This window comes from Hemitrygon akajei, chromosome 8 (genome assembly GCF_048418815.1).
Source record: "Hemitrygon akajei chromosome 8, sHemAka1.3, whole genome shotgun sequence".
Lineage (NCBI taxonomy): Eukaryota > Metazoa > Chordata > Chondrichthyes > Myliobatiformes > Dasyatidae > Hemitrygon > Hemitrygon akajei.
Window position 1 is genome coordinate 115,644,214 of NC_133131.1, and position 22,914 is coordinate 115,667,127.

The following is a 22,914-nucleotide window of genomic DNA, read 5'->3' on the forward strand; positions in this document are numbered from 1 at the left end:
TTCTTAGTTTCCTTCTGCAAGTTTTTAAAAGCTCCCCATTCCTCTATCTTCCCACATCTGTCTTCCTTGTATGCCCTCTCTTTTGCTTTTTCTTTAGTATTGTCTTCACTTGTCAGCCATGGTAGTATTCTTCTTCCCTTTGAAATTTTTTTCTTATTTGGAATATATCTGTCTTGCAATTCCCTCATTTTTTGCAGAAACTCCAGTCATTGCTGCTCTGCTGTCTTTCCTGCAAATGTCAACTTTGGCCAGTTCCCCTCTCATGCCATTGTAATTTCCTTTATTCCACTGAAATACCGACACATTGGATTTTATTTTTTTCCCTCACAAATTTCCATGTGAACTCAATCATATTGTGATCACTGTTCTCTAAGGTTTCCTTAACCTTAAGCTCTCTTCTCACCTTTTGGATAGATAGATAGATACTTTATTCATCCCCATGGGGAAATTCAACATTTTTTCCAATGTCCCATACACTTATTGTAGCAAAACTAATTACATACAATACTTAACTCAGTAAAAATATGATATGCATCTAAAATCACCCTCTCAAAAAGCATTAATAATAGCTTTTAAAAAAGTTCTTAAGTAGTTTACTTAAATACATTGAGTCCTAACCCCGGCACTTTAACATATCTTACTCCTGGCGGTTGAATTGTAAAGCCGAATGGCATTGGGGAGTATTGATCTCTTCATCCTGTCTGAGGAGCATTGCATCGATAGCAACCTGTCGCTGAAACTGCTTCTCTGTCTCTGGATGGTGCTATGTAGAGGATGTTCAGGGTTTTCCATAATTGACCGTAGCCTACTCAGCGCCCTTCGCTCTGCTACCGATGTTATACTCTCCAGTACTTTGCCCACGACAGAGCCCGCCTTCCTTACCAGCTTATTAAGACGTGAGGCGTCCCTCTTCTTAATGCTGCCACCCCAACACGCCACCACAAAGAAGAGGGCGCTCTCCACAACTGACCTATAGAACATCTTCAGCATCTCACTACAGACATTGAATGACGCCAACCTTCTAAGGAAGTACAGTCGACTCTGTGCCTTCCTGCACAAGGCATCTGTGTTGGCAGTCCAGTCTAGCTTCTCGTCTAACTGTACTCCCAGATACTTGTAGGTCTTAACCTGCTCCACACATTCTCCATTAATGATCACTGGCTCCATTGCACAACACCCAATCCAGCACAGCTGATCCCTTAGTGGGCTCAATAACAAGCTGTTCTAAAAAGCCATCCCTTAGACATTCTACAAGTTCTCTTTCTTGGGGTCCAGTACTGACCTACTTTTCCCAATCCACTTTCATGCTAAAATCCCCTACGATTATCATAACATTGCCTTTCTGACACACCTTTTCTATCTCCTGTTGTATTTTGTAATCTACATCCCGGTTGCTATTTGGAGGCCTGTATACAACTGCCATTAGGGTCATTTTACCCTTGCTATTTCTTAACTCAACCCATAGAGACTCTACACCTTCCAATCCTATGTCATCTCTTTCCAATAATTTTAGCTTTAAGGTGAAAGAATACTTGGTATCTAGAATGAGCTAACGGAGGAAGTAGCGAAGGAAGGAATAGTAGCAACATTTAAAAGGCATGCTTATCAGATGGTTGGCATAGATGGAGTGGGCAAAAAAGCCTGTTTCTATGCTGTACAACTCTATGGTTCGGGTGCAGATAATGGAAGTTGGCAATTTAAATGGTTCAGCATGAACTAGATGATTGAAGGACCTGTTTCCGTGCTATAATTTTCTGTGACTCTGAGAAAGATGTGATTAAGTCAAAAGGTACAGAAAAGATACACAAGGATATTGCTTAGATTGGAGGACTTTAGTCAAAGGAGACATTAGATAGGCTGTGTCCGTTTTCCATGAAGCCAAGGAGCCTGAGGGGTGACATAATAGAAATATATAAAATTATGAGAGGTACCATTCAGAAAGAAAGCCAGATTTGGAGTCCTATAGTAGTGATATCCAAGACTGGAAGGCATAGCTTTAAGGTGAAAGAATACTTGGTATCTAGAATGAGCTGTCGGTGGAAGTAGTGAAGGAAGGAATAGTAGCAGCATTTAAGAGGCAAGCTTATCAGATGCATAGATGGAGTGGGCCAAAAAGCCTGTTTCTATGCTGTACAACTCTTTGGACTCTTGTCAACTTCTTGACTCAAATGTTAACAACCTGTAATTCACAACTAACTGTTTCTACAGTATAATCATGCTACTTCATCTATAACATTGGTATCCATTCAACAGTATGGAAACAAAAGCATGAAATTTCATTCTGACCAATTACCACTCATCAATCTATCTGATTCATCTAGTGCTCATTAGTGCCATTACCTCAGCAATTTTGAATTTTAGGAAGATAATTTGATTTCAGACCTTGTTATAGTCCTCATCTAGAAATGGACAAAAATAGCTGAATTCCAAAGATAGGATCAGCAGTAGAATCAAGACAATATTTGACTCTATATGCAAGCAAGGAACTCTAGTAAAATTGATGTCAATCACAACGTGGGAGAAAGTTTTCCGCCATATGGAAAGAAGGGCATCTGTGGCTGTTAATCATCAATCAGGAGTTTCACAGGGAAGTGCCAAGACCTGGCCATCTTCCACTATTTCTACCACTGAAGTCAGAAGTGATACAGTACATTTTACAGTACTTGGTTCCATCACAGGTAATGAAGCTATCCATGCCCACAGACAGCACATTCTAGATATCATTCAAGCATGACTAATGAATGGTTGGTATCATTTATGTCACAGACAACATGACTCCACAGTAATATTTAACCTAACAAAGTACTCTCAAGACAACCAAGAGAAAAATCACCAAATTCCCTGGGAAGTCACAATTGATCAGAATCAGCCCTGCATTTATCATACAAAAAGATCAAGATATAAGAACGGATGAAAGTCTGGATACTGCTCCATAAGTGACTCACTCTAAAACTCCAGAAATCATTAGACAAAACTCAAAAATGGGAAGAAATACTTGCCACCTGTGTAGATAAGTAGGGTTTCAATGACATTTCAGAAGCTCTAGAATAGTGGTCGCCAACCCGTTGATCACGATCGACTGGTCGATCTTTGAGACTTTCCCAGTAGATCCCAAAAAAAAATGAAAAATAAATACACAAATACCGTTGAGAGATTGTTTCTGGGTTGCGGGGTTTTAGTTCCGTTCTTTCTGTCCAGTGCACATGCGTATAGCTCCCCCCGCACTACACAGTGTAATTCAGTGGTCCCCAACCACCGGGCTGTGAGGAAACAATATGAGTCAGCTGCACCTTTCCTCATTCCTTGTCACGCCCACTGTCGAACTTGAACACACGCAAGGTCATCAGTCGCCTAAACGCAGTGACACCCTCGCACCAGGGATCACTGGTTGGCCTTGGGTAACCGGCAGGAAGCGCCATTGCTACTGGCCTGGAGCGTGGACAGATGGGTGCCACCTCCAAATCTGTTCACCACACCGAATGTTCGTGGGGAACCCAGTGCTAAAATATTCGCAGACGACCTAATTCGGACTCAGGGTTCCGTAAGTATCAGAGCAGCTACCACGTTGCAATCTACTGAAACAAACTTTTGTCGGCCGATAGATCCTACGGGGGGGGGGGTGGGGGGGGGGCGAGCGCCCTGTCGCACTCCTCGCTCGGTCGGTTGCTCTCTCCGGACTGCGACTGCTGCGGCCCCGGCATGGGGACCACCGACCCTGACCTTGTCCTCTCACCCCACCCACAACCAGCTGCATCTGGGCAAGGCGTCTGGTGGCGGGTGGGCAGGAGGGAGGCTGGAGTTTGGGCCAGAAGGTTGTCTAATGAGGCAATGAAGCCCTCAAAACTGCTTCGGTACCTTGAGTCCAAGCACCCCGCACTTAAAGACAAACGCGTTGAGTTTTTTCAGCGGAAAAAAACATGAGCAGCGTGGGACAGAAGCTAAGTGCCGACAGCCGCGAAAACTAAATTGTGGAATAGACTGGACATAAGGAACCTGCTTCGAGTATCGCTGTATTCCGGTCATGTTTAACACCTACCCCCGTCGGCTGGTCCGTAAGAATATTGTCAATATTAAACTGGTCCGCGGTGGAAAAAAGGGTGGGTACCACTGGTGTTTATACATTATTTCTACTTCCGGGTTGCAGGGTTTTACTTCCGGTCTTTTCTGCTCTGCATGCGTGTAATTAATTGATCTGGGGTCGATCTTGCCTTTCACTGAGACTGAGGTAGGGGATCTTGGGCTTAAAAAGGTTGATGACCACTACTCTAGAATATCTAAGACAATTTTACCAATCCATTTAGTTCCCTTTCAAGTCTCATGCCATCAGATCAAAATTCTGGAACTTTCCAATAATAAAAATTAAAGAGGTCACCACCACCTTTCCATTGACAATTTGATACAAGCAATAAATGCTACAATTGCTGAAGCCTTTCTGAAAATAATATGACTGACCAGAATTTCACCACCCAGTCTTGTTAACGATGGAATGTCAAAGAAAACTAGCATTTTAATCACAACCTTTAACAGCAATACTTTAGTTTGATAAACCTACAAAATATTTTTTAAGAATGAATGTCTGACATAAGTAAAATATTCAGGCTTTTATTGAAGGTTATGAAAGTGTCTGAATCAGCCAAGGTAATTACATCAACAAACATTTATGATTTGACAATCCAACTACAGTACATCTGTCACATGTAAAAATCATTTAGCATAGTTATTAATGGAATTTATCATTTTATGCTGAATACATTTTGGGATTGCAACAAAAATGTAGTTGTTAGGAATAAACACATCAATTCCTCTATCTTATTAAGTCATGAACAAAATCAAGGAAAAGATTTATAAAATGTAGAATTCTAACTTGTTCAACTATTACTATTTTGGAGATTCTGGTTTTAAAGGTTAACATATTCCTGAAATTAAATAAGGAATATCAAAAGTTCAGCAGCAAACATTAAAAAGAAAGAAGCAGCACTTCAGGTTTGTAGGAAATAACAAAAATAACCCTGAGAGGTATGAGCTGTACCTCATTTCTTTTTGCTATAGAGGTGCTCATTTGAAAATAAATCATTTAGAGTAATGTCGCAATAATCATAGTATCTTAATCAAAACATAGTGATTGATACACAAAACAATTATCTTGCAAAATAAAAAGTGCAGTAAGCTGCAGAGGAGTGAGGCTTAGAGAAAAAAGGAAATGGCATAGCCCAATCAGTGTTCTGGTATAGACAAAGAGAAAATGGAGGACAGACTTGTCACAACTGAGAAAGGGTTCTGAAGGCCTGTTGATGGAAACTAATCTACTCAGAAGTGTAAACAGTCATGAAGAAAACCAATACAAAATTGTTGGAACTATGAGATGCAGAACAAAGCAGAAGAGCTTCATTAGAACTGCCTGGGATTAAAAATTAAAAACACTGCAGATATTTTAATTCCAAAATAATAACACAAATGCTGGGATAATTTAACAGAATCATAGTGATAGAAATGACATAAATGTCCCAAGTTCTCAACCCTTCCAAAACCTTTCCTTCATGCTTCCCCACAGTCGCCACCTGAACACCCCCTGCATCCCATGTACTTTCATTAGAACTGACCAGCTCTAACATAAACTGGAAACGATGGTCATCTGAAATTTGTAAACTGCCAAGGGATATCGCTAATTCCAGAAGGAAGATGAGATATTGGTCTCAGGTTTACATTGGGCTTCTCCAGTGAGAAGCCAAATACACTGAAATCAGAAGGAGAGTGGAATGGTGAAGTTAAGTGATCTGCAACTGGAATCTTGTAGTTGTCTTTGTTCAGCCTGTAAGGGAGACCTGAGCTGCCAGTTAATGATGTGTAGGTGAGCAGCACAATCTGAGGTGTTCGTGAGAATGTGGGCAGAAATATATAGGATTAAATTTAAAAATATTCTAAAGATATTCAAAAAATAAATATACCCTGATGCAGAGCCCAGGACAGGTCCTCCGAAATAACAACACCAAGGAATTTAAACCCTCTCCACACCAGATCTTCCGATGGACTTCTGGTTTCCTCCTCCTGAAGTTAATTATCCGCTTCTTGGTCCTGATGACATTGAGTAAGAGGTTGTTGTTGTGGTGCCACTCAGTCAGATTTTCAATCTCCCTCCTATATGCTGATTTGTCACCACCCTTGAATCAGCTTGACAGTGGTGCCATCAGCAAACTTGAAAATGGTTTTGGAGCTGTGCTTAGCCACACATTTATAAGTGTAAAGCAAGTTGAGCAGGAGATAAGCATACAACCTTGTGGTGCACTTGTGCTGATGGAAATTGAGGAGGAGATGTTGTTGCCAATCCGAACAGACTGGGGACTGCAAGTGAGGAGATTGAGTATCCAATTGCACAAGGAGGAATTGAGGTCAAGGTCTTGAAGCTTATTGATCAATTTTGAGGGGCTGATGGTATTGAATACTGTAGTTGATAAAGAGTACCTTGATGTATGCATCTTCACTGTCCAGGTGTTCCAGGGTTCCATGAAGAGCCTATGAAATGGCATCTGCTGGACAGACCTGTTGCTCCAATAGGTAAACTGGAGCAGATCTAAGTTGCTTCTCAGACAGGAGTTGATATGTTTCATCACCGACCTCCCAAGACACTTCATCACCGTGGATGTAAGTGCTACTGGATGATAGTCATTGAGGCAGGTTACCACATTCTTCTTAGGCACTGGTTTAATTGAAGTCTGCTTGAAGCAGATGGGTACCTCAGACTGCTGTGATCAGCACAGGTTTTTAGTACTTGTCAAAGTACCCAATTTGGGCCAGATGCTTTTCATGGGTTCATCTTCCTGAAGGCTATTTGCATGTTGGCCTCAGAGACTATCACACGATCATTGGGGCCTGTGGGAGTTTGTGATGGTTCCTCCATGTTTTGATAGTCAAAGCGAGCATAGAAGGCATTGAGCTCATCTGGAAACGAAGTCCTGTTATCGCCCATGTTGCTTGATTTAACTTTAAAAGAGGTGATGGTATTCAAGCCCTGCCACAACTATCGAGCATCCTTTGTTGATTTAAGTTTTATCTGGAATTGTCACTTCACCTGTGAGATGGCTTTCTGGAGATCGTACCTGGACCTCTTGGAAACTGCTTGGTCACCAGTCTTGAATGCCTCTCATATGGCCCACAGCAGGTTGCAGATCTCATGGTTATCCAGGGCTTCTGGTTGGGGGAATACTCTGAATGATTTTGTGGGGACACATTCATCTATGATTGTTTTAACAAAGTCTGTGACGACTATGGTGCATTCAGATGCACAGATGAGTTCTTCAACATGGCCGACTTGACTGACTTGAAGCAATCCTGTAGCCCCTCCTCTTGTCTCCCACCACCTCCTCTTTGTTGTTTTAATCTCTAGAGATTTGCTCTTTAACCTCTGCCTGCATGCAGGTAGGAGAAAGACAGACAAGTGATCTGATTTACCAAAATGTGATCCGGGCATGCAACGGTAGACATTCCATATCTTAGTATAACAGTAGTCTATTGTATTGGGTGCTACAGGTTATATGCTGATAGTATTTGGGGAGGGATTTCTTCAAACAAGCCTAATTGTAGTCTCTGACTATGATTTGAAAGACATTCGGATGGACTGTTTCTTATTTGGAGACAACATCATCCAGTATCTCAAGCACTTGATTATAGTCAGCAGCTGGTGGTATGTAAACTGTGGCCAGGATTATAGAGGAGAACTCCCTAAGTAAAAGAACAAGTGTCATTTAATCATTAGATGTTCAAAGTCGGGGAAGTACCAGGGTGAAAAAACCGCCACATCGGAGCACCACTAAAGAGTTTATCATGAAACACAAACCTCCACCGAACACTTCCACCTCAGCCTTTAACAACCATCCTTTTATATGCCTAAATCTGATCCCTGTATCCTCTTCACTTCCAACACTATTCAGGATTGTTACTCTACTCAAGTTATCAGCTCTCTTTCATTTTTGTTCTTCAGCACTCAGTTGGAGATGAGAACTTTAGAATCATGTCAAAAAAATGCTGAATCTAAGCTTAGTAACAGAAAACAACTTTACAACTGTAATTACTAACTTCATTGGATACTTTCCACCAGTTTGTCTTTGGAGTGAATCAGTGTCACTCCCTCTTATTCTTCAAAACTGCTGCTGCTGTAACCCTATACCTCTGTTAGCTTTGAACACTTCAATTCATCATTTCTAAAACCTTAATTTCTCCTTCTTCCCCTTCAAGTCCATCTACCACCCTAAAACCCCACAAATCTCCCCTTCTCATTTTCATTTCCCCCCTCACAATCTTCTAACATTTTCTCCTAAAGCTTAGTTATTACCTTGACACATCCTATTTTAATGAGTAGATGAGAAACGTACTTTTCCCCTCTCAGTAGAAGTATTTTCACTTTGCCTACAATATTTTAAACAACCTAATAAGTTTAGTTCAACGACATCTCCTGCCTAAGGAGCTCTACACCATTATCACAAAGCTAACAGATTTATAAGCACTATGACTTTTAAGCCATGTGGCTTTTCTGGTTAATTTTATGTTCAGTATCAAAATCCTGGGAATCTCCACCTCAAAAGGGCACTGTGTGTGTAAAGGTTACTGTTGTGCAAGGAAATCCCTTTAAAATACTTCTGAACACAGCTACAAATTGATAACAAAAATACACCTGCCTATGTTACAACAACAAGATACTGCCAACAAGATCCCCACCCTACTTCATATCCTGTGATGTAACCACAGTAAGTTACTTTCTTCTGTACAAACCAATCTTCTCTCACCGCAGAAAACAAAATAAAAATAACTTAGAATGTAACTTGGATAAGAAACTAGGAATGGAAAGGAGAGAAAAAAGATAGGAAGTGAAACAATATCTGGAAATTTCCAACAGAAAATCTAAGGAACATTTATTTGAACAGTTTGCACCTCAGCTAACAGAGACACATATTATGACATGCCACTGATGTGAAAGATCAGTGTTATTTTCAGATAATACAGAAAGTGGGGGAAAGAACAAATAAATGGAGGGAGGTAAGGTGAAGAAGTGACAATAATAATGAGGCAGCAAATTAGTGAAATTAGTGAAAAAGATAAAAGGGGGTAATAGTAAGACTAGCATAAAAAGAAAAAAGTATGATTGTGGATTGAACAGCAGGAGAAGAAAAGGAAGTGCAAGTCTCAAAGGTGACAAGAAAGGACACACACTATGCATGAGCGAAGTGTTAAGACAGCCACCACTGAATTTATAAGAATATCGCCCTGTAGAAAAGGAATGGTAGCAATTTGAAAAGAAACTTACCCACAGCACCACCTAAAGGCACAAGGTCAAAAATGATAGCTTGATCAAGGAGTTGGAGATCTGAAAATTAAAGAATTTATTTATTTAATTTAGATGAATGCATTAAAAAAAACTTAAACATAATCCAACAGCCAAAAGTGAAGACAGTATGACATTCATTGGTAGTATGAAAATTAAAGAATTTATTTATTTAATTTAGATGAATGCATTAAAAAAAACTTAAACATAATCCAACAGCCAAAAGTGAAGACAGTATGACATTCATTGGTAGTATGATCAGCAACAAAATCTTGCTCTTATGAACTTATGAAACTTATGAAAAGGACATTATAAGGCAAAATTTGACATTAAGTTATAAATGGTATTAGGATAAGTTAAAGAGCTGATTTTAAGATAGATTATGAAAGGCAAAAGAAAGGGAAGCAAAGAGATGCAGTGGGGGGGGGGTAAGGGCAGTAATTTATTAAATTTCCAAAGATTGGGGCCTGAGCAGTTGAAGGCGGGGCTGCATGGATTGTCAGACCAAAATCCAGTGTAGGGGGTAATTAGGGAGTAAACTTTGAATAGCAATGTTGGATGAGCTCAGCTTTTTGGAGAACAAAAAAAACTGGTCAGCTAATCAATAGAATAGTCAAGCGAGAATTAACAGTGGCAGAGATGAGAAGCACCGTAAGACAGCCATTTTTAAAAGTCTTTTTTTTAAAAAGAGGGGTAATATCTTAAGTCGAGCATAAGCATTCTGAAGGTTCTATTTCAGTTCTTCTTGGAAAGAAAACTTGACCTACTGAGAAACTATAATAATATTGCTGGTCTGTAATTAGTATAATTAATAACACTAAATTTTAAAAAAAAATTCAAAGAAGAATAGTTTTAACATTCCGACTGGTCTATTACTGTTGTCACACTGAACTAAACAGAATGTTATTATTCATGCTAAAACATTCATCCATTTAAAACTTGTGATGCTATTTTAAAGGATGCCTCTCCACAATACCATTTTAACAATATATTTTAAATGATAATGAGCATGATGTATTCATCATATCAAAGATAACTTTAAAATATAGAACTCTCACTGCTATCATTCCAAATTAAATTTAAGAGCGCTTTGAATGTTTCAAAATTGCATGATCTGATTAGGGTAAAGCAGTCAATAATAAAGTGCAACTTAATAAATCATGCGAATTTTTATTTTGTTGAAACCTTCACCAACTCCTAGCACCATCTGTTATCATCAAAACTATATGACAAGATATGCTATATAATTAATAGGTAAACAACAATCTAATTAAAATGGACAAATACCCCATGTTCTTGCCATTTGGGAGCTCTAATTACAGGCTAAATTTTAAGCTTGAATTAAATATTTAAGCTGGAAAATTAACTTTCCCTCTACAGCCTTGAATACATTAATACAAATATGTGAAGTCATTTTCAATACAAGAGTTTGATGCCAGAGAAAGTTCTCTGTTTCTGTATACTATCCTGAGTTAATTATATATCTGATTATTCACCATAAATTGCATTTATTTAGAACATAAGTCAAGGAGAATATATTTAAATAAGCACACTTCTATTATTATTATTATTATTATTATGATTTTTAACTAGATTCAACATTCAAAAATCGGTACTGCTGCAGTGATGGAACCATCTTATTATTTCATGAGGCAATATCAAATTTCTATCAGTTAAGAATGCAAATGATCTAAACAGAAATAAACTAAGATGGGAATACCTTTATTAAATTATTGTAAATTTTAAAATGCCCTATTTGTAGCACCTTAGGTACACATTAACAAATAACATAGCTAATACCTATTATAAGGTAGAAATATTTAAGGTAATAAAATCTTCAAAACAAACCCCTTTTCAGTCTTTTACAATGATAAACCTCTCCTTTCAAAGACTAATTTTATTGAATGAAATATTTAAATGAATTGTAAAAGTATGACTTCCTTCATTTAAAGTCAGTAAATAGTCTGTCAATATTTTTTCCATAAGGAGTAGTGAAAGAAAATTGTCACCTCAGATATAAAGGGGCAAGCACAGTGATTTTGTTTTTAAACATTTCTGTATATAAAACTGCCTCATCAGGACTTAATGGTGAATGTTATGAAGCAAATCTTCCTGCTTTTAACCTGAGGTACAAAGGTATTTCTTTCCTCAGAGATTAGTAAATCACTGGAATTCTCTGGCCCAAGGGTGGGGGGGGGGGGGGGGGGTTGGCCAGATCATTAGATGGAATATTTAAAGTGGGGATAGGTAAATATTTGAAGGATTAAAGAAGTAAGGGTTATGGGGAATTGGCACACAAGAAGCGTTGAGGCCAACATAAATCACTCATGGTCATATTGAAAGGCAGGGTAGACTTGAGCAGCCTGGTGTTCCACTTCTGCTCCTATTTACTTGTGCTCTTATCTTTTAGCTAAACAAGTTAACAAAATCTGACTGCAAACAATGAAATGAAAAATTTCATGAAGACTCAAGTACATGAGTTGGAATATTAAGTGGAAGTTGTATAAGACGTTAGTCAGGGCAAATTTGGAGTATTTGGAGTATTGCATGCAGTTCTGGTCACGTACCAACAGGAAAGATATCAATAAGCTTGAATAAGTGCAGAGAAAATTTACAAGGATGTTGCAAGGACTTGAGAACCTGAGTTATAGCGAAAGGTTGAATCGGTTAAGACTTTATTCACTGTACTACAGGAAAAAGAGGAGAGATTTTCTAGAGGTATGCAAAATTATGAGCAGTGAAGATAGTGTGAATGCTGGTAAGCTTTTTCCTCGCAGGTTGGCTGAGATCAGAATTAGAGATCATAATTTTAATGTGCAAGGTGAATTATTTGAGAGGAATCTCAATGGGATCTCTTTCACACAGAGGGCTGTGAGAGTGTGGAAGTTGCTGCCAGTGAAAGAGGTAGATGTGGGTTCAACTGTAACATTTAAGAGAAGTTTGGATAGCTACATGAATGAGAGAGGTATAGATGGACATGGTTGAGTGCAGGTAAATGGGACTGGGCAGAAGATCAGGTTGGCATGGACTAGATGAGTCAAAGGGTTTGTTTCTGTGTAATAGTGCTCTATGACTCTAAGAGTTCTTTTTCTCCTGTCAAATTTGTGAAAGAAAGCACAATGCTGAATTAACAAAAGTTCCCACAATGTCAGAGCAAAGTAGGAAATGGAATTCTCAAGGTGATTAACAAAATGCAGTTTGTTTTTGATGTGCAATGATTGTTACATAAATGCAGTAACCAAAGATGATACTAAAGTATCTCACTGCAGTTCCTGTATCAGCAAGCCACTATTTCCAAAATAATCACAAACAAGAGAAAATCTGCAGGCGCTGGAAATCCAAACAACACACAGAAAATACTGGAGAAACTTTGTAGGCCCAGCAGTTCTAGGGAAAAGAGTAAACAGTCGACACTTCAGGCTGAGACCCCTCATCAGGACATTCCTAAAGCAATGACAGCTACAGTTGCAATGAAACAGTAGTCTTACAAGTTATGATTTATCTTCAAGATAGAATTCTGTTGGTAATGCTGTGGATGGTAATTCCTCCTTGGATTAAAGCAATCCTAAGAAACCAAATTGTTCTCATAGGTTTTCTATGATAATAACAAATACTTAGAAATGGATGCCCAATTAAGATTAGAATGGATTCTGTATCATGGGCAAATTTCAGAGGGAGAATACAATGTGCCAGAACTTCCTGAATATAGCATTTCAATCAAAACTGTTGCCAGTTAGTACTCACCTGGCCAAACACTGAGGACCAATCTCTCTTGCAAATGTCAAAACATACAGGAGGTCAACAGATTCATAAGAACCAGTAAAAGTTTGTAAATAATTACATAAAAACATAAGAAAGAGAATGAGGCCCATTGTGCCTGTTCAATAATATCATAATCACCTTTCCCTACAACATTGCTGTTGTAATCCATGCTCCTTAATATTTATAAATCTGGTGACCTCTCCCTGAATACACTTGAGTCTTCACAATCCTCTTGGGTAGAAAATTCCCAATATTCATACCTTTTGCATAAATTTCAAGGTTCAATACACTTTATGCGAAGGCTGAACTCTTTCGAACTATAGCAATGCAAAAAGAAAATGCTGGAAATACATCAAGCGCTGTATGGGGAAAATGAAACAGTTAAGAGCTCAGGTCAGATACCTTTCAACAGATCCTATCCTATGAAGGATCTCTAACTTAAAACATTATCTATGAACCTACTTACACATCCTGTCTGAGGATCTCCATCATTTTCTGTTTTTATTTCACGCTTTCAGCACCTGCAGTTTTTGTTAGATTTTCATTTGAGTGTGACCTCCATTTCTAGATGCCCACCCAATTAAAGCATTATCTCCTCATTTACCTGCTGAAACTCCTTAAGAATATTACACGTTTCATTAAACACTGCTCTTGAAAAAAAAGATTTTGTAAGCGATTAAAGCAACATAAATTTATGACCCTCATTCTGCAGATAAAGAATGTCTATTTAATTGAAAACTCGCTTCAACCAATTCCATATTCAACCTCACTTATGATGATGGTAACTGATTCCCCAGTGCAACACTACCAGTGCCCAAATGAATTTGGGCAATGGAGAAAAATGACAGACATGCCAGCATCTGTCAGTCACTTAGACCCAGACTTAGTAGGTTTGCTTAAGGCCATAACTTAGTTCTGTCCAAATGGCTGAATGCCATGAGTTCCCTTTGCCAGCAAGCTGCCAGCAAAATTCAGCACCTTATACTAACTTAATTTGAATAGTACTTTCACAAACTTACAGATACTTGGATGTTAAAGATCTGATAGAGTGCAAGAGTGAGTCCTCTGAACTTGAAGTGTAATACTAAAAACACTGTTGGATAATTATAATCCCTTAGCGTAAATGCTATTACATATCAGAAGACCATAAGATATAGCAGCAGAATTAGGCCTTTTGACCCATTGAGACCGCTCTGCTATTTCATCATGGCTGATCCTATGTTCCTCTCAGCCTCCATCTCCTGCCTTCTAAATATACATATGGACTTGGCCTCCACAGCTGTCTGTGGCAAAGAATTCCACAGATTCACCTCTCCCTGGCTGAAGAACTTACTCCTCCTCTCCATTCTAAAAGAACACCCCTCTATCCTCCTGAACCTCTCCAATCCTCATTGATGATGCAAAGATCATTGCCAGAGGCTCAGCAATCTCCTCCCTCATTTCTCACAGTAGCCTGGGGTATATCTTGTCCAGTCCCGGTGACTTATCCAACTTGATGCTTTCCAAAAGTTCCAGCACATACTCTTCCTTAATATCTACATGCTCAAGCTTTTCAGTCCACTGCAAGTCATCCCTACAATCGCCAAGATCCTTTTCCGGAGTGAATACTGAAGCGAAGTATTCATTAAGTTCCTCCCCTATTTCCTCCGGTTCAACACACACTTTTCCATTGTCACACTTGATAGGTCTTGTACAATACCTTGGGGTTTTCCTTAATCCTGTCCGCCAAGGCTTCTCATGGCCCCTTCTGGCTCTACTATCTTCATTCTTAAACTCCTGCTGCTAGCCTTATAATCTTCTAGATTCCTATCATTACCTAGTTTGTTTGAACCTTTCGAAAGCTCTTCTTTTCTTCTTGACTAGATCTACAATAGCCTTTGTACACCACGGATCTTGTACCTTACCATCCTTCCCATATCTCTTTGGAACATACCTACTCATAACCCCACGTAAATATCCCCTGAACATTGCCACATTTCTTCTGTATGTTTCCCTGAGAACATCTGTTTCCAATTTATGCTTCCAAGTTCCTGTCTGATAGCCTCATATTTCCCCTTATTCTAATTAAACATTTCCCTAACTTGTCTGTTACTATCCCTCTCCAATACTATGGTAAAGGAGATAAAATTGTGATCACTATCTCCAAAATTCTCTCCCACTGAGAGACCTGACACCTGACCAAGTTCATTTCCTAACACCAGATCAAGTACAACCTCTCCTCTTGTAGGTTTATCTACATATTGTGTCAAGAAATCTTCCTGAATGCACCTAACAAACTCTACCCCATTGAAACCCCCCCTCACTCTAGGGAGATGCCAATCAATATTTGGAAAATTAAAATGTCCCACCAGAACAACCCTGTTATTATTACCCCTTTCTAGAATCTGTCTCCCTATCTGCTCCTCGATGTCCTGTTACTATTGGGTGGTCTATAAAAAAAAACACCCAGTAGAGTTATTGACCCCTTCCTATTCCTAACTTCCACCCACACAGACAACCCCTCCATGACTTTGTCCTTTTCTGTAGCTGTGATGCTATCTCTGATCAACAGCGCCATGCCCCCACCTCTTTTGCCTCCCTCCCTGTCCTTTCTGAAACGACTAAAGCCTGGCACTTGAAGGAGCCATTCCTGCCCCTGCACCATCCAAGTCTCTGTAATGGCCACAACATCATAGTTCCAAGTACTGATCCATGCTTTAAGCTCATCCGCTTTATTCATGATACTCCTCGCATTAAAATAGACACATCTCAAACCATCGGACTGCACACGTCCCTTCTCTATCACCTGCCTATCCTCCCTTTCGCACTCTCCAAACTTTCTCTATTTGTGAGCCAACCTCCCTTTCCTCCATCACTTCAGTTCTGTTCCCACCCCTCAGCAATTCTAGTTTAAACTCTCCCCAGTAGCCTTAGCAAACCTTCCCACCAGGATATTGGTCCCCCTCGGATTCAAGTGCAACCCGTCCTTTTTGTACAGGTCACACCTGTCCCAGAAGAGGTCCCAATGATCCATAAATCTGAATTCCTGCCCCTTACTCCAGTCCCTCAGCCACGCATTTATCCTCCACCTCATTCTATTCCTATACTCATTGTCACATGGCACAGGCAGTAATCCCGAGGTTACTACCTTTGGAGTCCTGCTTCTCAACTTCCTTCCTAACTCCCTGTAGTTGGTTTTCAGGACCTCCTCCCTTTTCCAACCTATGTTGTTGGTATCAATATGTACCACGACCTCTGGCTGTTCTCTTTCCCACTTCAAGATATCGTGGACGCAATCAGAAACATCCCAGACCCTGACACCTGGGAGGCAAACTATTCCTTCCTGCATCCACAGAATTACCTATCTGACCCCCTAACTACAGAGTCCCCTATCACTGCTGCCATCCTTCTCCTTTCCCTACCCTTCTGAGCCACAGAGCCAGACTCTGTGACACAGAGGCCAGAAGAGTCACGTCAGCTTGGACGCCACCCGGATTAACAAAGTCACCGTTAACGGTTGGGGAACTAGGATCATCTGGTGAGCAAATGGCTTCCAGAACAAATAATAAATGGGCGAGACTGGTATGAATACACACACACACACATCCATGCCACAAAAGTATGCACTAAGCATTAAAATTACTAATTTATACACAAGATGCAGTGGCATGCAAAAAATTGGGCAACCCTGGTGAAAATTCTTGTTATTGTGAATAGTTAAGTGAGTAGAAGATGAACTGATCTCCAAAAGTCATAAAGTTAAAGATGAAACATTCTTTTCAACATTTTAAGCAAGATTAATGTATTATTTTTGTTTTGTACAATTTTAGAATGAAAAAAAGGAAAGGAGCACCATGCAAAAGATTAGACACCCCAAGAGATTTGAGCTCTCAGATAACTTTTTACCAAGCTCTCAGACCTTAATTAGCTTGTTATGGGTTGTTCACAGTCATCGTTAGGAAAGATCAGGTGATGCAAATTTCAAAGCTTTATAAATAGCTTGACTTCTCAAACTTTGTCTCAACAATCAGCAGCCATGGGCTCCTCCACACAGCTACTTCGCACTCTGAAAATGAAAATAAATGATGCCCACAAAGCAGGAAAAGGCTATAAGAAGATAGCAAAGTGTTTTCAGGTAGTCGTTTCCTTAGTTCGTAACGTAATTAAGAAACGGCAATTAACAGGAACGGTTGAGGTCTGGAAGACCAAGAGAACTTTCTGAGAGAACTACTCATAGGATTGCTAGAAAGGCAAATCAAAACCCCTGTTTGACTGCAAAAGACCTTCAGGAAGATTTAGCAGACTCTGGGGTGGTGGTGCACTGTTCTACTGTGTAGTGACACGTGCTCAAATATGACCTTCATGGAAGAGTCATCAGAAGAAAACCTTTCCTGAGTCCTCACCACAAAATTCAGCATCAGAAGTTTGCAAAGGAACATCTAAACAAGCCTGATGCATTTTCGAAATAAGTCCTGTGGACTGATGAAGTTAAAATAAAACTTCTTGGCCGCAATAAGTAAAGGTATGTTTGGAGAATAGAGGGTGCAGAATTTCATGAAAAGAACACCTCTCCAACTGTTAAGCATGGGGGTGGATCGATCATGCTTTGGGCTTGTGTTGCAGCCAGTGGCACGGGGAACATTTCATTAGTAGAGGGAAGAATGAATTCAATTAAATACCAGTAAATTCTGGAAGCAAACATCATACCGTCTGTAAAAAAAGCTGAAGATGAAAAGAGGATGGCTACTACAACAGGATAATGATCCTAAACACACCTCAATATCCACAATGGTCTACCTCAAGAGGCGCAAGCTGAAGATTTTGCCATGGCCCTCACAGTCTCCCAACCTAAACATCATCGAAAATCTGTGGATAGACCTCAAAAAAGCAGTGTGTGCAAGATGGTCCAAGAATCTCAAAGAACTAGAAGCCTTTTGCAAGGAAGAATAGGCAAAAATCCTCCAAACAAGAATTAAAATACTCTTAGCTGGCTACAAAAAACATTTACAAGCTGTGATACTTGCCAAAGGGGTTGTTACTAAGTACTGACCATGAAGGGTGCCCAAACTTTTGCTTCAGGCCCTTTTCCTTTTCTGTTATTTTGAAACTGTAAAAGATGGAAATAAAAAAGTAATCTTGCTTTAAGTATTAAAGAAATGTGTCATCTTTAACTTTATGCCTTTTGGAAATCAGGTCATCTTTTACTCGCTTAGCTATTCACAGTAACAGAAATTTTGACCAGGGTGCCCAAACTTTTGCATGCCACTGTAGATGTGCCAAATCAGCAAAATCAAATATTGCTCTTAATGCACAACAATAAAGAGGGGATACTAAAATAAACAACATAGTACCCATACCCAAATGCATTTTGGGAGATCTTTAACTTATATGGATTGCAATGTTTAAAGGAGGAGATATCCATAAAGATAGTCAAGGATCAGTGTGGCAGCAAGAGTCACTTACTAAAATGAAAGAAAGATCAAAGATGAAGTAAACGGAATTCAGGCTAGTAAGGGCAGAAACAGAGGAGTACGGATATAGCACAAGGTTAAGCATTGAAAATATAAAATATGGATAGATGGAATACTGGGTAGACGAATATGGTCAGATCTGAAAACAAGGATGAGAATTCTAAAACCAGATTGCTTACCCTAGAAGGTCAGTGTTTATCAGCAGATACGATTACATAATAAGACACAGAACAAAAACTGCATGTTGTCAGCATATATTTAAGTAAATAGAATTACAGGCAGGAGAGTGGGAAAAGAAAGAACATTCTAGAATTATTTAGTCCAAAAGGATCAAAGGCACAGATAGTGGGGATGGGAGATGCATCCTTCTGGCTACAGGGAGGTGTTAATATGTTAGTAAAATGGTCTGAAACACAGCAGATGAGGTATAATACAGAGTAATGTCAGGTGATGCATTTGGGAGCACTAATGAGGCTCAGTCATAGACAATGAACGATACAATTTTACGTTCAGTAGTTGGGGCATTAAATATTAGAACAGAGAAGCTATACATCAACTTTATAAAACATTGGTCAGACAGATGTGGGAAAGATGTGACAGCAGTGGAGGAGCTGCAAGGGAGATTCAATATGACGTTTCACTTATGAAGTGAGAATGGAGAGTCTAGCTGTGTCTCTCTGCAGAAAAGGTTAAGATGAGACATGACTGAAGTATGTAAAGTTATGAGGAACATTGAAATGATACACTGTAGGACACTTTTCCCATCTCAGAAATAGATAAACTGTAACTGGATTACATAGATTTAGGGGAAAGGGTAAGGAGGGATCCTAGATAAATGATGGCCTTGCTGATGACACCTAAATCCCAAAAACAAATCACCTATGTATGTGTATCAAGGTACAGACAGTGTCCGATAACATTATAGTGAAGGAAAGTAGGAAATTAGCATGGTATTCATACATAGAACAAATTTAGCACCAAGGCTGCCTGGGAACATGTTAGTTTCTAGCAACTGAAGTGAAAGGGGATTCAGTCAGCGGCTTGCAATTGCATTGGAGTACCTAATATTTATGTTGTAAGAAATTTCAGTTTACTCAATCCTTCACATTGAACACACTGTCTTACAAATTAAAGCCAATGCAGGGTTCAAATGAGATGGTAAATTAGTGCCAAATACTATCAGTATATATGTGGAAAGTGATAACAGATACCATACTGTATCTAGATTAGCCACCCATTTCAATTCCACTTCCCATTCCTATACTGACATGTCAGTGCATGGCCTCCTCTACTGCTTTGATGAGGCCACACTCAGGTTGGAGGAGAAACACCTTTTATTGTATCTGGGTACTCTCCAACCTGATGACATGAACATCAATTTCAAGAACTTACACTAGTTGCCCCCCACCTCCACTGCCATTCCCCATTCTTGTTTCCCTTTCTCACCTTATCTCCTTACCTGGCCATCACTTTCCTCTGGTGCTCCTCCCCCTTCCCTTTCTTCCATGGTCTTCATGGTATCCTATCACATACTCCCTTCTCCAGCCCTTTATCTCTTTTACCAATCAACTTCCCAGCTCTTTACTTCACTCCCTCCACCTCTTCTGGTTTTACCTATCACCTGCCACCTTGTACTTCTTCTTCTCTCCCCCCCCCCCCTTACCTTCTTACCCTGACCTCTCCCCTTCCTTCCCAGTTCTGAAAAAGGCTCTTAGCCTGAAACATCAATTTGCTGGCCTGCTGAGTTCTTCCAGCATTTTGTGTGTGTTGCTTTGGATCTCCAGCATCCGCAGATTTTCTCGTTCTTATGGCACATATTTGATAACATTTCTGATTGCAATGTGCAAAATACAGAATTTAGAACCTTAATGGGCAATGGGAACACCAAGAGAACAGGTACCATTGACAATGATTTCCTTGCTAAAATGAAAATGGAACCAAGTTAATATGGTCTCAGTTATTAACAGCAAAGGGCGTCACAGGAAGCTGGTGAACAGTCCCTTTTAAAATTGACTCTTCTTCATCTATAAATTTGGCAGATATTTTCATTTTAAATTAAGTAAATATCCATATTTAGGAACTGATTGAATAGAAATAGGATGACAACATCTATGTAACAATGTTATGGCTATGTATTGACTTCAATGCAACTAAATTTTGGATCAGAATCAGCTTTAATATCACCGGCATATCTCATGAAATTTGTAAACCTTGCAGCAACAGTACAATGCAATGTCTTCAGTCTTCTGTACCTCCTTCCTGATGGTAATGAGAAGAGGACATGCCCTGGGTGATTGGGTATGGTGGTCATTAATGATGGATACCACCTTTTTAAGGCAGGACTACTTGAAGATGTTCTGGATACTTCAGAGGCTAGTACCCATGATGGAGCTGACAAAGTTTACAACTCTTGGCTGCTTATGTCGACCCTGTGCAACAGCACTCCCTCCGCATAACAGACAGTGATGCAGCCAGTTAGAATGCTCTCAACCGTACATCTGTGGAAATTTGCAAGTTTTTTTTAGGTGACATACCAAATCTCCTCAAACTCCTAATAAGAAATATTGCTGCTGTTGTGCCTTCTTTGTAGCTGCAATGATATTCTGAGTTCAGGTTAGATCCTCAGAGATGATGACTCGCAGGAACTTGAAATTGCTCACTCTTTCCACTTCTGATACCTCTATGAGGACTGGTCTTATCTTACCTTTCTGAAGTCCATAATCTGTTCTTTAGTATTACTGATATTGAATGCAATGTTGTTGCTACACCACCTTTCAATTAGCTGATATATCTCACTCCTGTTTGCCCTCTCGTCACCATTTGAAATTCTGCCAACAAATTTCATCAGCAAATTTATAGATAGTATTTGAGCTCTGCCTAGCCAAACAGAATTGGACACAGAGAGAGTAGAGAGCAGTGGGCTAAGCAGGTATCCCTGTGGTTTGCCAGCGTTGATTGTCAGCAAGGTGGAGATGTTACTTCCAATCCGCACAGGGATGAAGTGTAATCTGCTCATCTGTTAACATATTATACAGGTTGGCTCCAGTTACAGGAGGGTTCCAGTCCTGTGAACTGTTCGCAAACCAAACAGTTTACAAGCTGGAAATATTGTTGTGAATCAAGTTTCTGCACAGCAGCGCAGCAGATGGCAAATCCACACTACTGATCTCTTAAATGCTCATTTGGATATATGCACTGTACATAAGTCAAGGCTTCTGTGGAAAACCTACGGTTTCAATGCAAGCAACAAAGAATGAAAGTCTATTCTATCATCTGTTACAGATGCCTACACTGTGAAACGATAAACAGGAGTTACTGACCTCTCCACATATGTCTTGCTATCAGTCTAAATATATGTTTCATAAGCTTAAGTAAAAATAAAAATCAAGCTGATACTGCAAAGTGATTTAATATTGGAAAGATCAGCATTCTCAACACTCTTGATATGTTCCAGTAGGATAGCCACATGAACTGTCTCAACAGCCTCTTTGGGTCTAAGCAAAGATGTAACTCTTTGTCCTTTAAAGCTTTTTTTTATGATATCAAGCCACTGCCTGATATTAAGAACATCAAGTACTAATAGCTTGATAGCAATGGAACAGGACTTGTTGCGTGCCGTGTACCTACGTTGTGTGGAGGAAGTGAACAATCCAACAAATGGTTCAAATAATTGTCTTGGACATTTTTATTGTGATCTTAAGACCCTGTTGGACTTGGTAATGTAGGATATTGTAAGTCTGGTTCATTGGCGAGATTGACAGTGGGGGGAGTTGCTTTGCCTCAGTTGTTGTGTGGACCAGGCCCTCATGCCATGGTGCTGCCTGTTGCAGTCACCCAGAGGCAGAGTGGGAGAGAGCAGAGGTCTCTGTAGGTGTGCGGGAATTCACGCTGGTTTTGAGGCTAGTCCCTCCCATTAGTGCTACTCTCTATTGTTCGGTCAGTGGAAAACAGGCTATACCAGGACAATATCTCCCACTCCATCGATCTACAGGCCATGCCACTCAGGACTTGGGCTGTATTTTTTTGGAACTGTATGTTTCTCTGCTTTCGTAACCATATGTGCTATATGCTGTGTGCTGTTCCTACTGTGGGTTTTGCATCTTGACCTGCAAAAACGACGTTTTGTTTGGCTGTATTCATATGTATGGTTGAACGACAATTGAACTGAAACTTGGTAACAGGTCTTTCAACTGATATACAGTACAATAAATACAAGTTGCACTCTGAATCTATAGAATCAAGTGATTCAAATACACAGCTGTATCGGTGTCGAGAAAATTGAACATTACTTGGTTAAATTACTTTTCACATTTTAGGAAGTTAACCATTTTGCACATTTGATACAAACAAAAAATGGCAACAAAATGTAGCCAGAACTGAAAGGTTCGT

At 39.7% G+C, this 22,914-nt stretch overlaps 1 protein-coding gene across 6 annotated transcripts in view; it reads right to left on the bottom strand.

The window, feature by feature from the left end:
• Positions 1-22,914, bottom strand: part of tbc1d5 (TBC1 domain family, member 5) — a 477,565-nt gene that overhangs the window by 347,287 nt on the left and 107,364 nt on the right. For 5 of the 6 annotated variants that reach the window (XM_073054429.1, XM_073054423.1, XM_073054426.1 and 2 more), the window contains one exon: positions 9,296-9,355. The gene's annotated coding sequence lies outside the window, so the exon portion shown is untranslated. Of the gene's footprint in view, positions 1-9,295; positions 9,356-18,104; positions 18,162-22,914 lie in introns of all 6 variants that reach the window. The other variant, XM_073054427.1, reaches the window with a different exon arrangement.